At 35.1% G+C, this 15,082-nt stretch overlaps 1 long non-coding RNA gene across 1 annotated transcript; it reads right to left on the bottom strand.

Moving 5' to 3' along the window:
- Window positions 1-8,394: 8,394 nt before the first annotated feature.
- On the bottom strand, window positions 8,395-8,942 carry LOC114170190 (uncharacterized). Its single transcript, XR_014986303.1, has 2 exons — window positions 8,865-8,942; window positions 8,395-8,782 (listed from the first exon to the last, which is right to left on the bottom strand). It is a non-coding gene; the product is annotated as an uncharacterized LOC114170190 (long non-coding RNA).
- Window positions 8,943-15,082: the final 6,140 nt, after the last annotated feature.

Below are 15,082 nucleotides of genomic sequence, written 5' to 3'. Positions count from 1 at the left end.
AGATTTTTGGCAATCACAAGGCCCAAACAGTTCACATTTAGTGTTGTAAAGTTCTCCAAATGATTGGCTCTTGATTTGGGGTCCAAATGGCAAAATTCAACTATAAGGTCAAACATTCCACTTTTGCCCACTTCATGCTTTGCCACCAACTTGACCTTGTTGCTATGTGAACTTCTAGGCCTTTAAATCTTCAATTAAACTTTGCCTAAGGATAGAGGATCTGCAAATTTATCAAAAATTCAAGTCAAATATTAGCTCTATCTAGACACTACTTGAACAACTAAACTAAAATGACCAAAAACTTGAAAACTAAGAATTTTACTCAATTAGCCCTAAACCTCAAATTTTGGTGTTTGATCACTTCCAACAAGTGTAATTAGGCATTTATAATGATTTGACAATGTCAAATCACACAATTTGGAAGAATTTCAAAAAGTCCACTCTAAAGTCAACTATGTCATGGTTTAAAGGCTAAATGCGCAAAATTTGACTCTTAACACTAGGTTTGACTAACCTAAGACCCTAGGACTCAAAATATGATGCAGCCACACTCAAATGATGTTTAAAAACACTATACAAACACTAATTCTATAAAAATGCGAAAATGGTCCTAAGTGAGGAATATAACCTAATATACTCAAATTAGTTATTCTAGAATGGCAAAATGAACACTTTGACTAAAGAAAACTAAAAAAATTCAAGACACATCATAGATAACAACTATTGCATAAGCTAAAACTGTCTTTTCATATTGCATTTACCATAAAGCACTTTTATTACATGATTCCTAATATGCATGCATCTATTGTGATCTGAATTCAGTGGATAACACATAAAACGTCTGGGAAATATCATACTTTATGATCATACACATATTACAATGCATTTAATTGGCTTTGATTGCTAATGTTGCATGGAATACAAAATTATTATGCAAATTAAATGAATGATTATAATATTCAACACGTTGATTCTATATATACTTGCATTAGCATCATGCATTTGTATTCATATCTACTAGTAAGAGCCAAACCAAGAAACAAGATGTGTCACAAATAGAGAAATGTTCAATTTGATGAGGAGATTTCCACTCCACCCACACCATCCTCTCCCATTGCCGTGAATCATGGCGAACTTGAAGCTTGATTTGAAGGCCATGAAGATTATAACATCCCGACCGAATATTACAGATTTAAATAATATAATAAATACATCATAAATAAATTGCATTTAATAAAATTTCATTTCCCAAAAATGCGAGAAAATTAAAACTTTATTACATCATTATGAAACACCTCAAGTCCAATATTATATAAAAACTCAATGAAAATATTCAACTCTGATAAACTGAAAAATATTCAACTCTGATAAACTGAAAGTTTACAACTAATTCAAAAACATCGTTAAAACTATGAATAAATTATCCCAAGCTAGCCCCACTCCGGGTCTACGCCTCACTAGATCCACCTAAACAATCATCTGCTCCCGTGTACCGCGTACATGATCATTGCCAAACACAAACAGATAGGGTGAGCTAGCAGAATAAAACATATGCATACAAATCATATAATTTCAATCACACCAAAGGAACCCGTATTCTTTGATTTCACACACATGGCCCCCACCATGTCAACTGTGTTCTACGTCTTCTGATGAGTACCTAAGGTGTCTTGCTGCCACACCTACCAACCACAACTGGTAGAACACGTGAGGGAAACCTTGCTATGGATCACACAAGTAGAGTTCCCAATACGAATAACATTTGTAACATCCCAAGACTACCAAACTCGTCAGCTTAATATTGAGGAGGGCAATCTAATTAGACCCATTCGTACACGCCACAACGTGCACACTCACACTAGCAACACTTGCCAACCCAAGCCACAACTCAAGAGTTCCTCGTGTTCATCCGCCATCTCGAGCCACAACTCAAGAGATGCCATTCCAAGCCATACTCAAGGAATGCCACGTGCTTAACCCCTATCTCGAGCCACAACTCAAGGGATACGTTCCGAGCCACAACTCAAAGAACACCAGCAAGCTGATCTTCGAGACATCACCAAAACTCGTAGACCATGTACATTCAATCACAAGCAAAGCACTCATGCTTCATCAATATCGCCTGGCACTGCACACGAGTCACCAAGCGCAACAGGCTTCCAGACCGCCTGGCGGGAGACACGTACCCCATTGCGCCACGTGCCTAGAAACCCACTACCTCTGCACTATCGCCTGGTGTAACGTCCCTCACCGCCAGGTGCCTTACGTAGTGCAAACCCTCTATAACACTGGCTATCGCCTAGCGGGTTGAGCCTCGCCGCTAGGCACCACACTAGTACAACGTACTATTCTAGTTTTGTTGCACTTCATCTGATTGCAAATCCTCAATCATACCATTGCACACCTCCAGAACATCGGTTTTCTTAATGGTTGTCTTATTTCTAACGTATTTGCACCCATATGGGCTCACAATTCCACTATATCCATGAGTTGATTTACTTAAGATCAACCCGACTCACCAACCTTTCACCTCATGCAACTCATATTAAATTATGACTAAGCCTTACCCATTCCTAACAGTAACATATTTAGTCCATTCATACCTACACCACAACCATATATCATGTCTTATCATTTAATATGTTATTTGTTCCCTATGCACAAATTGTCAATTTCTCTACGTCAACCATCCTAACTACTAGCTAGGTTTATGAGGAACATATACTAACCACTGCCATATTTTATACTTCAGCCACAATACAATTAAAATCCCTGATTTCCAATCCACTCTTTAGTTCCCATCTCCTTTCATTACACAAGTTTCCTTTCTAACTCTCAAGATAGTCCAAAGGGATCCTTTTCACTAATTGTTCAATATCATTCCATGCCAAAAGTCATCACAACATCTAATCCAAACCCAGCACACCCAAAATCCCTAGAATGCATCTGGGTGTCGTGCTGTCGCCTGGCGGCACGTTATAACCTACCAGGCAATGCATCAGTCGTGGGAAAAATCCCAGGTTCTATTACACCTACTAAAAACTTCCCTCATTCTCTTTTCGCATTTCTTTGTCTAATCTCTTTTATTTCACTCGCGAACACAATAATAGTGGTACAATAATCAACTCTGAATATATCCAGCAGAGGTTCCAGTTCAAATTCACAATAATTTCACCCCAATCATCAAAACCCCCCAATTTGTTAACCCTAATAATCATATATAACTAATTTCACTTAATTCTCTCGTGTTGTAATGTAATTTCACAATTACTCATCTCCCTTTAATCAATATATGGTTTAGACATCTTTTCCACCAATCAAAAACAGCCCAGAACCCAGAAAACATAAAAATTAGGCAACCATGGCACGTGTCGCCTAGCGGATCAATCACCATCGTTAGGCCCTTCATCAGGGAAACCTAGAATTGGGTGTTAAGGGACGTGTCACCTAGCGGCACACTGTTTACCGCAAGGCTGTTCCTCGTAGGAACCCAGAAACACTCATGAATAGCATGAGTCACCTGGCAGCTATGAGTAGCCCGCTAGGCGGTTTCTGGAATTTTTCCAGAAACACAAACATTGCAGAATTAACAAACTATGTGCATCCAATTAACATATATTGCATGCAATTTAAACGATACAAATTAAAATTAACGATTACAGCTCCCCTAACTTGGTTTCCTTTGCTTAAATTTGACTCCTTGGTTGCTCCTAAGGCTGCTAGGGTTTCTGGCTTTTCATATTCATGCTAAAACTAATTTTAGCAAAACTAAAGTTTAATGTAAATCTACCAAGATTCGAACCCATAACCATATGAATGTCCAATTCAATGCACAACCATTCAACCAATTCATGTTTCGTGATAATTCATATAATTTTATGATTATATTATCACTTAACATGATTAAGCATATTGTTAAAATAATAATAATTTAATTAACGCATAAATGGCATACATAGGACTTGAACCCAAGTCCACTCAAAGAATTAAGTACTCTTAACCACTTGAACTAGTACTTTTCCACATCACACATGTCAGAATTAAATGTCATAAAGGCTCCCACTACCCACATTTATTAATTATTTATTTATTTAATTAATTAATTTTCACGGGTCTTACAAAGATAGAGTTCAAACGTTCCTTATTAAGATCACTCGCAAGAAAATCATCATCCCTAAGGTGCTGCATTTCTCATGGCTGAGCATTGAGAACTTTGAAGCCTTACATCAGCATCTCAAGATACAAAAGCTTAAGACATTTCTTGAGCTTTCGGTCAAAATCTATCAATATTTGGTGAAGGTGTTCTATGCAGATCTCAAGTTCAACATTGGCGTACTTAGATTTATTCTGAAAGGAGTTCATATGGAGATTACAAGGAAAACTTGGAAGGTTGTGGTTGGCCTTAGACAAATAGGTGTGCAAGTTCAAAAGGACGAAACCACAATACTTGATGAATTCAACAAAGTTCAGTATTTCAACCAATGTGTGTGTAATCTAGGTGAACAAACTCCTAATTTTCATGTGGGAAAGCTTCATGTTGATGAGAGGTCGCTAGCCATGATTGTGACCAAGATCATTATTGCTAGGGGGAGAGACCATTCAACTTTGAATGAAGGTGATTTGGTGTTGATGTATCCATTCAAAATGTTATAGTTGTTGACTGGATATATATAATTCATGACAACATGATGAAGGAAAAGAATGGATTGTTCTCAATAAACTTCAAGAACTGAATGTGTCACAAAATGCTTATCATGCCTACTACATTACAAGGTTTCAAGACATGGATGATCAAATCCACAATTTCCATGACATCCTCTCCAATTTCTACAATAGTGACAACCCAAGGAATGATTTAGTGGGATGGCTCTTAGGTCATGCATTAAATTTTGTGTGTTGCATTCATGCTTTTTTTTTCTGCTATCAATTCTTCAGTTTGTTGTTTTTATGTTTTAATTGACTGATTGTATTAGTCCCAGGTTTAGTTTGTTTTCTTTTCTATTTTTCTGCTTTTAGTTTGTGTATCCTCTATCAGTTTATCTGACAGTATGTCTCTGGTCGTTTTATTAATGAAAATTTTAACATTTCCAAATAATCAGTTCATTACCTTAATTTGATTAATCAAAAGGGGAAGAAAATTTAAGTAAATTGAGTATAATTAAGAAAAACTAAATATTTCATGAATTGGATAACTTCTGCAACTGAATAATAATGTAAAATGGATCCACAAATCTGAAGTCAAATCACAATAATGATAGGGATACATGTTAAATGTATGCGTGCTTGTATGCTTTTGTGTGTGTACGTATATGTGTGTATTTCTTGAAATCAAAAGTTATTTCATGTTTCTCAATGGATCTTGCCTCATCAATTCAACTCGGGGGTGTTGGCTTCATCGAATTAGGAGGAGATTGTTAGCACAAGTGACCATGGTGTATGGATTTGATGAAGCAAGTGCATGAGATCATATGAGGTTGATGAATAATTGATAAAGATGTATTGTTGATCAAGCTAGGGATTTGTTAAATCTGAAATTGTCTTGAAGATCATTGAGCTTGTTGTTTGTATTGTATTTGTAGACCATATGACATAGGTTAGATGTTGTTTTATCATGGGTGTGCCGTTTTTAGTATGTTAAAAAGGTTTTTAACCGGTTAAAATGCTTGCAGCATATAATTTTGGTATGAATGTATTCAATCAGTTGAATTGTTATTTAATCAAATAATTTCACTTAAGTCAAGTGAAATCAACAGATTGTACGGACAAATCAACCTGTTGAATTCACTTATGATTGAGTTATATATGTTGGCTTTCAAAGAGATGAGATACAACTTGAGATTTCTGAGTGCGAAAAATAGTGATACGAATTTGAAAAACTCTCTCTCTATATTACTCAGTTGCAGTTGTTGATTGAAGATCTTGGTTGGTCTTGGAATTTTTTACTTGGTTGAAGCTAGAAGAACACGTGTCTGGTTGACTAGGGAGAGCCTCCAACGGGTTTGGTTGTTCTTGTGATTTTGAGTTGATCCTGGTGTGATTCCAAGTCTGTAAGTGGGATTCTTACAGTATTGGGGATAAGATTTTTGTGGGATTAAAGAATCTTGGTGTTTTTCTTTATTTAAAAGTGTATTCTTTGAGGGATTGTGTAAAACTTTTGATATAATGCATGACCAGGCCCAGGTTGCCTTGATAAACAAGATGTAGCTTAGTTATTGAGTGAACTAGAATAAAAATCATTGTGATCATCTCCCTTACCTTGTTCATCATTTAAATCTCAAGAAAATCAATTAAATCAATTTGTAAGGTGTGCATGTGTTTTCACGTTATCTAGTAATATAACTATGTTAATTATATTGATTGGAGCATATCTTGGTTGATAAAGCATGTTGTTTGAGTGAGTTTCGTGCATTTTGTGCTTCTGCATAATTTCCCAGAATATCAGCTGATTGATTTTATATTTTAATATTTTGGAATCATATTGCATAAACAGATTAATTTGCTATTTTTGGTTTTAATCACTTGAAAGTGTACAGTTATGCAATACTTTCTTTCTAATTTTGTGGTTAGTTTGATTCTTTTAAAAAAGGAAACAAAGTTTTATAAAGCATATTCAACCCCTTTTTCTTGGCTAAACTATCCATTTCAATACTTACAATAATAAACTTATTTGGTGTTAGTGAAGTAAGTTGATTCACTACGAAAAAAACTAACTTTTGTTAACAATTTATTTTCTTTTTTTATATTAAAAGATTAAAAGAATTATAATTTTTGTTACTTTATGTTAACCATAACAAATGTTTACTTTATTGTAATATTTTTAGTTTTTTACTTGATAGAGGAGCAAATATTCACTCTATTTGCTATGGGAGCTCATAGTCCAAGCCTTCTGATCTATGGAATTCAATTATAATTATTTTCCTAATTGTATTAAACTTCAAGGAAGATCTCTTAATTCACTTGCGCCTTTCCCACTTTTTCATTTATTTATGTTTTATCTTCTTTAGTTTGCTCTTATCACCTAGTTTTTGTGTGTTTCAACATGTAAGGTTAAGATTCTTGAAAGCAGAATACGTGCAAAGTATATTTGAATGTGTGAGTTATTGTTGTGAGATTTCTCAATATGACTATTTGTTTGCTTTCATAGTAAAACAAAGATAATTTTCTATTCAACTTGACTATTTTTGATTTAGTATCAGGATTTTAGCTCCATTGATTTGTCTTATTTTTTCACTAAAACCCTAATGATTCAAGCAACAAATGTTGTTGTTCCCTGTATGGGCCTTCTTCAGCACTGATATATTCTGTTTGAAAACATTGTCTTATGCTGACAGTATTGCGGAGGAGAGGTATGTCATTAATGATGATAATCTTGCCATAAGAAAAAAAAGGCTAATCGAGTACTAAGATGTTTATTCATTTTGAAACCAGATTTGATTTGCTTTTTGGAGAGATGGTTCAATAAAATACCTAATACCTAATGATATTTCAATAATGATATTTGCCATCGCCATGGAAAAGTACTAATCAATTTTTAGTTTTATGAAATTATAATCCTTGTGTAGAAATTAATTAACGTCTATCCAACTTCATTAAATTACTATGAAAAACTTAAGTTTAAATCCAAAATTGATCTGGTATGCTCCAAAATGTAGGTCGCATGGACACAAATCTATATATTAGATCATTATGTGTTTAAATACTCAAAACCATCTACAAACAAGATTATTCAAATATAATAATCTAAAAATATTAGCTAATACTAAAAAGAACATAATCCATCAATCTAACGTCTCAAAAATAAAAAGCCATGATTATATGAGATTTGTACCTTATTTCTATGATCATAATAGAAACTTATACAATAAATTTACAAGTTTATGGGTCTTTTAAAAAAACATTGTATTTGTCGTTATTAACATTATGTTGGAACCATATTAAAATTATGTCAAAAACAAAAAAACACATGTCTTTCATATTAGACACTTCACTAAATATCATATGTATATCGGTGTTTAATAAGTGTCAAACATGGAACACACCATCTATAAAACTATCAACTGTTTTCCATGCAATTATTTATCTTCTATCACAATAAATTTTGAGTGACTATATATCACACTTACTCAATAATTTAATCTTTGAATTTAATATTATTGTAATTTCTAAAATATTACACGATTCTTCTAGAGGGATGGACGAATGTTACATATTTAAAAAGATAGTTGTCCAGTTAAGCTTTATATACGAAATAGTAAACACTTATTACACTATATGGTTTAACAATTTAACTTCATTAACATTAAATAAGTCAATATAAAAATAGAATATATTATTAGCATAGCAAACACTTTCCAAAGAACTAGTAAATAGTAAATTAAAAATTATGAAAAGGAATTCAACATCACAAGAGCAATGTTTTATTACAAAATGGTAATATTGATATATAAGATAGCAGAAAAAATATTTTGGGTGTACGCTTAACACTCAATATCTGAGGAAATGGGATTGAATGGAAATTGAGTGTCCCAAGCATAATTGAATTCAATGGCACCATTAAACAGAGGTTGACCGTCACTAACAAGACAAAAATCACCTAAAACTTTCAAATATGAAGCTTCAACTGCTTCAACAGTTTGAAATCCTTTGCAATTCAACTTCACATTCTTTTGATAACATGCACACCGATTTGTGATAGTCACAGTCCATTCTGTCTTTCCAAGCACTTTTCTTCCGGTTGCAGATTGGGTTACAACGATATTGCTCAAAGAGCATTGACTATAACCTGAAAGCATCATGCATAACACAGATCATCAACAATATTTTGTAAACAAAAGTAATATTTCTCTCATGAGAGAAAATCTCACCTTGAGAGACAAGGACAAATAAGAGAGTTGCAAGAAGAATCTTCTCCATTTCTTGTAACACAAATACAAATTTCACTTCTTCAAATTGTTATGCAAAGAATAACATTGTATATGATATTATTTATAGACCTATTTGAATGTAACCCTTCCATTAAGTTTTTTTTTTTTTCATTTGAAAACATAATTAAATCGGAATTTAATAGTGATAAATTAGAAATATAATATAAATTAGCAAAAGGAAAATATAGTTTTAATTACATACATAATTATGTAAATAAATACATTAGGAATAAAAGAAACAATATTATTCATTCTTATCTTTAATATTATATCATTATAATGTTCTTACTAATTTCCAAATAAATCTTATAAAGGTAATGCATTAATAAATTCCATACTTTTTTCCATACACGTGAATAATTAAATAAAATCAAATTCCTACTTAATAGTTACTTTTTTGTTCTTATATAATACTACAATATTTAACTAATTCACATGAATTTAAAAAATTAATTAATATAATAATTATTTTAATTTTAATAATTTTATTACTTTTCTAAAATTATCTTTAAAATCAATGGGACTAATAATAAAGTAATATATTAATCTCAATTATTATTGCTTAAAATAAAATAACAATATATTTGATATGCATATGTTCATTATATTATTAATTATGATAATGTTCCTATTAATTCTAAAATAAGTCTTATAAAGGAATGCATAATAAATTTCACACACTTTCCCAAAGACATATACAATAATTAATTTCAAATCAAATTCCTCCTGAATAATTAATTTTATGTCATTATACAATACTACATTATTTAAGTAATTCACAATAATTTAAATAATTAATTAATTTAGTTATTACTTTTAAATTTGTAAATAATTGTATTATTGTTAAAATTGTCTTAAAGTCATTGCGACTAATCTGAAAATATTAAATTAAGATAATTTTTTTTTTCTTATAGTAAATTAACAATATATTTGCTATACATTATTTTTCTGATAATGCTTTTATTAATTTCAAAACAAATCTTATAATGTAATCACGAGTGGACCTTGGTGATGACAGGAAAAGTCGTAGCTACCCCAAAGTTTTTTTTTTTAATTTTTACATATATTTATATATCTTTTAAAATTATATTTATATATCATTATATTATTTATATTAAATTTATATTATAAAAAATTAAAATAAAAAATATAATAAAAGAGATTAGAGTTATGTATCTAATTATAAGGTAAATCATAGAGTGTAACACCCCATTTAATTTAATATGCGAAATTAAAGGAAGCATCACATACAAATAACATACTAGCGCAGTCTTGGAGTTTAAAACTCAACTCCTTACAACCCAAGGCACACCACGATGCCCAAAAGAAAACTGGATAAAGAGTTTAACAAAAAGTATATAAATCCAAGGACGAACAAGTACATGGGCCATAGCCCTAAAGAAAAGCCCATGAAGAAATTAAAGTCCAGTCCATGCGGACTAGGCAGCGGAACCATCACCTCCCTGTTGCCCACGGGTGTTCCTCACATCTGCTCACACCAACAAATTGATGATCATCGCAAAAGAGAGTACCACACATCAGAACACACAACAATAAAAGTAGGGTAAGCTAGAGCACAAAAGATTCCATCCATAGAATCAAATATATTTTCACAATCCCATATACACATATCAACCAAGCATGTTATGACTTCTCAGAAAATACACTAAGACACGACTCGACTCATCCGGATACATATAACCTGGTCAGATTCAGCGGATGCTTGCACTTGTGGTGGATACCTCTGCTCACCCCTGAGCTATGTGTTATAAGTGTTACAATGAATCAATTTTCCTCACCACAAGGTTAACCGTTAATGAATTTCAGGCCTCCTGCTACTCTCACCACAGGAGTCAGTCCGCTTTAGGTGAGACTAACTAACTCCTTAGAGTGTCAGGATGCAACCTTACCTTGAATCCTTACCAAGTTATACAGATGGGGCACCACCATAGACACCCACTAACAGGGGCCATGGAATTACGTCCCGACCACTGAAGCACGACCCTGAAGCCTCACCTAGAGACTCCAAGGGATTACGTACTGACCCCTTACACACATATATAAACAGCCAAGAAATAAACACAAACGTCATGCATAGGAACTTCATACCAACATCCATAACCAATCCTCATTTATCCCATGTTGAACCAGTACCAACTCGTTGTTACCAACCATGAGAAAAGTGTCTCCCCTCATACCAATATCATGCCACTGAATTACCAACCATCATTGTTCATCATTGTTCATGCCAGATTTATGACCACATATATACCCAACCCATCATGTATGCTTCACATAACATCATGCCAAACTCACCATTCACTACATGTAAGCCTCCCCTAATCAGGTATACTCATCCCCATCATGCCATCATACAATAAACCCATTAATTACACGCCAAACATCCAAGAATGGAAAGAACAACCAAACTAAATCGCACTCTCGCCTAGCCTCTCGCTCAAGCAGAGGAGTCTCGGTCAAGCGAGAGGATCTCTCGCTCAAGCGAGCTCTTTTCGCCTAGGCGAAGGCTCAAAATCCTGGAATAGTGGCTTCTACGCTATCTCGCTTAGGCTCTTTTTTACTGCGTAGTTCTCGAGCTCCATAGTGATGACCACGGGATCATCCTGCTGTTCGTCGACGCCATGGAAATCATCGTCTGAAAAGGTAATAGGAGGCATGCGGCATCTGTGGTGAGAGTGGGTTATGTGGTTAATGGATTAGAGGTGATGAAGGTGTTTCTTTCTAGCGGAGGAGGTGGATCCGCCGCTGGCAAAGCCTCCTAAGATGGTGTTAATTATGCCGCATAGTGGGGGATTAGCCGGGTTGACGTTAGTACGGGCAGGTTGTCGGTCTTGGTGGGTTGGTTGACTGGTGCGGCGATCGTGGCGGGTACTGCTAAGGGGGTGTTGGTTGTCAGATCGTGATGGATGTGGGTGTTCGTCTTTGCGGACAAAGCGGCGGAAGTGGCCAACGCGAACCAATTCTTCGATTTTATCTTGAAGCATTTTGCACTCATTTGTAGTGTGGCCATTGTTTCCGTGGTAGCGACAGTACTTAGTCATGTCTGCATTGGGGGGTTGGATGTTTTGCAAGGTGGTGGGATGAGGTCAGCATGGAGGGCTTCGTCAAGAAGTCAGGATTTGGGGACACTTAGCGGCGCATATCTGGTGAAACGTGGTTGTCTAGGCTCTCTTGGCTTAGCATCAGGTCGTGGGGGTGGTTTATCGCGGTCAGTGGTGGAGGGGGTGTAATCATTGCAGAACTTGGTGTGGAGGTTCTACATATCTTCTGTGCGAATGTAGTCCGTGGCACGGAGCTTGAGTTCGTGTATGGAGGCGGGGGGTGGAGTTAAACGTTATTAGCGAATGGTCCTGGTTTGAGGGTTAGACCCATACATTACACGATCATTTCTTAATTGGGGTTAGGTGTGCGAAGGGCGGCTTTGTTGAAGCGGTCGATAAACGCACGCAGTGCCTCGTCTTGTTCTTGTTAGACATTGAAAAGGGATAGGGTTGTAGTTTGATGTGGGCGGCTGCCAGCGAAATGGGTGGTAAACATGTGAGAGAGGGTGTCAAAACAGTCGATGGAGTATGGTGGGAGAGTAGTGAACCATTCAAGGGTAGGACCTTTGAGGGTGGTGGGGAAAGCTTTACAGGAGACGACATCGTGGGCTGTATAAAGGGCGACATGGGTTATGTATATTTTGAGGTGCTCGTCGAGGTCGGTCTCTCCCGTATAGTGGTCCAGTGTGAAAGGTTCCCACTGGACAGGGAGAGGTGTGTTGGTGATGGTGATAGTGAAAGGGTGGCGACACTTGGGTGGTTGGGGTGGTAACGGGTGTGGTAGAATGGGATGGTGGACGAAGGTAGGGAAACTAGTTATGAAGTTATGAGGTGGGATATGGGTGGTGGGAAGGGTGGTAGCAGGGGTTGGTGCTGCAATGTGTCTAGGGATGGTGGGATGAATGTTTGTGTGATGGGTAGAGATGATGGGTGTTTGCTGAGTGGTGGTGAATGTGTGCGGGGTGGGGTTGTACTCGTTTTCTTCTTCACTAGGCTGATGAGCCGGAGACTTGGGGGCTTCTAAAGATTCCTTGGCCTTCCCTTTTTGGGTAGGGTCAGCCTCGATCTTTCTTCTCAACCATGTGTTTTCTTGCCTGAGCGCTTCCATCTCGCCGGCACTGCCCTTTCTCAGGTTAGTGAGCTCTTGTTGCATCTTGGCTTGGTCTTCAAGGATGGCAGCCAAGTCCGGGGTGACGTCAGTCAGTGCAGTAGGACCTGCCTCAGGTTGCTTCGTGATTCCAGCTCTGCTACGAGTAGAAACCATCGTTGATAGTATGCGGATTGCTCGGTAAGGTGTTACTTCATGGCCTACAGTGGGCGCCAATTGTTCCTGCAGAAACAAATAAGAGATGTTAAGAACACAAATATCAACTTACCTCAATCCTCCACCTTTCAAGTTGGCTCCTCCTCGGTTTGCATATGCCATTTATCGGTGTACACGGTCTGGATTTATTTAATTTACTGTCAATCTCTTACTTCACTTTATATTTGGCATCGTGGTGTGACTTAAATCTTTTCCTAGATTTCTTTGGGTATTAGTAAGGAATATCGTTACACTTCTGACTTTGTTTCTCATTCTATTTGTGTAACATTTCATTTCAATTAAGGTTATTATTTAAATGGGGTGTTACATAAGTCAAAGTTAATTTTTTTTTGTTTTTTCCTTTTACTTTTATTTGTTATGTTCTTTCAGGATATATATATTTATTGTGAGACATTCTTTTTTAAATGTTTTTCTTCTATATTTCCAGTTTCTATAGTAAATGTTATTACAAAACATATACTGAAACTTAAAATTAGGAGTGAGATAATGAAACAATACCCAACATGTATTACACTACATATATATATATATATATATATATATATATATATATATATATATATATATATATATATATATATATATATATATATATATATATATATATATATATATATATATATATAGTTTTGCGGTTGAAATTGATTAACAATAAATATCAACAATGAGTCAAAGCTAAGGCAACACATCTCTTCGCTCTCCACTACCTCACACATGCAAGAGAGTATAATACTCGAACCCATCCTCTTCTACTACCTCACAAAGGCGAAGATGACCCATTTTTATTGTCTCACGTAGGCAAAATAGTCATCTTTAATCGAAATAGTATAATAACTTGTATATTTTTTCATTATCAATATTCATTAGCTATATTCATTAACTTGGATAAAGCACTAGTATCACAAGAGTGGTTAGATTTGTGGCCTGAATCTAAGCAGTATGTGTTAGATATATTAGTTTCTGATCATTGTGCTTTAGTAATTAAACACTCCCTCATTGGACCTAAACCTTTTAGATATCTAGATGTATGGCACACAAAAGCAGGGTTTATGGACATAGTTAAAGAGTGGTGGAGGAATTACGACATAAATGGAAATGAAATTTGGATTTTAAAAGAGAAGTTGAAAAGGTTAAAAAAGGACTTAAAGGTTTGGAATAAGGAGGTGTTTGGACATGTAAATATAAGTAAGGAAAAAATAATGTCAAAAATTAGTGAGTTAGATAAAAAGGATGAAGACAATGGCTTAGATGAAGAGGGTATGAGTGAGAGAAAACATATGTTTGCAGAACTAAAAAGGATAAACTATAGACAAGAAGTGTTACATAAACAAAAATCAAGAGTGAAATGGTTGGAGGCAGGTGATTTAAATACCAAGTTTTTTCATAGGATGATTAAATGGAGAAGGATGAAAAATATGATAAAGGGCGTTAAAATCGAAAATCAGTGGTGTGAGGAACCAAGGAAGGTCAAAGAAAACATTAAAAATTTCTTTGAAAAAAGATTTACGAAGAAATCGGATATTAAATTTAGGTTAGATAATGTACAATTCACAAGTATTAATAGGGAGGATAACGTCTCACTAACAAGTAGATTTTCAGAAGATGAGATCAAGGAAGCAATATGGGATTGTGATAGTAGCAAAAGCCTTGGACCTGATGGTTTTAATTTCAATTTTATCAAACAATTCTGGGACACTATAAATTGGACATAATAAGGGCTGTGAATAGTTTTCATAGTTGTGGGAAGTTGGCTAATGGGAGTAATGCTTCAT

Source organism: Vigna unguiculata, chromosome 11, assembly GCF_037176805.1.
Source record: "Vigna unguiculata cultivar grain cowpea cultivar isolate G323 ecotype 2 chromosome 11, ASM3717680v1, whole genome shotgun sequence".
NCBI lineage: Eukaryota > Viridiplantae > Streptophyta > Magnoliopsida > Fabales > Fabaceae > Vigna > Vigna unguiculata.
This window is presented reverse-complemented; position numbering and strand designations above follow the sequence as displayed.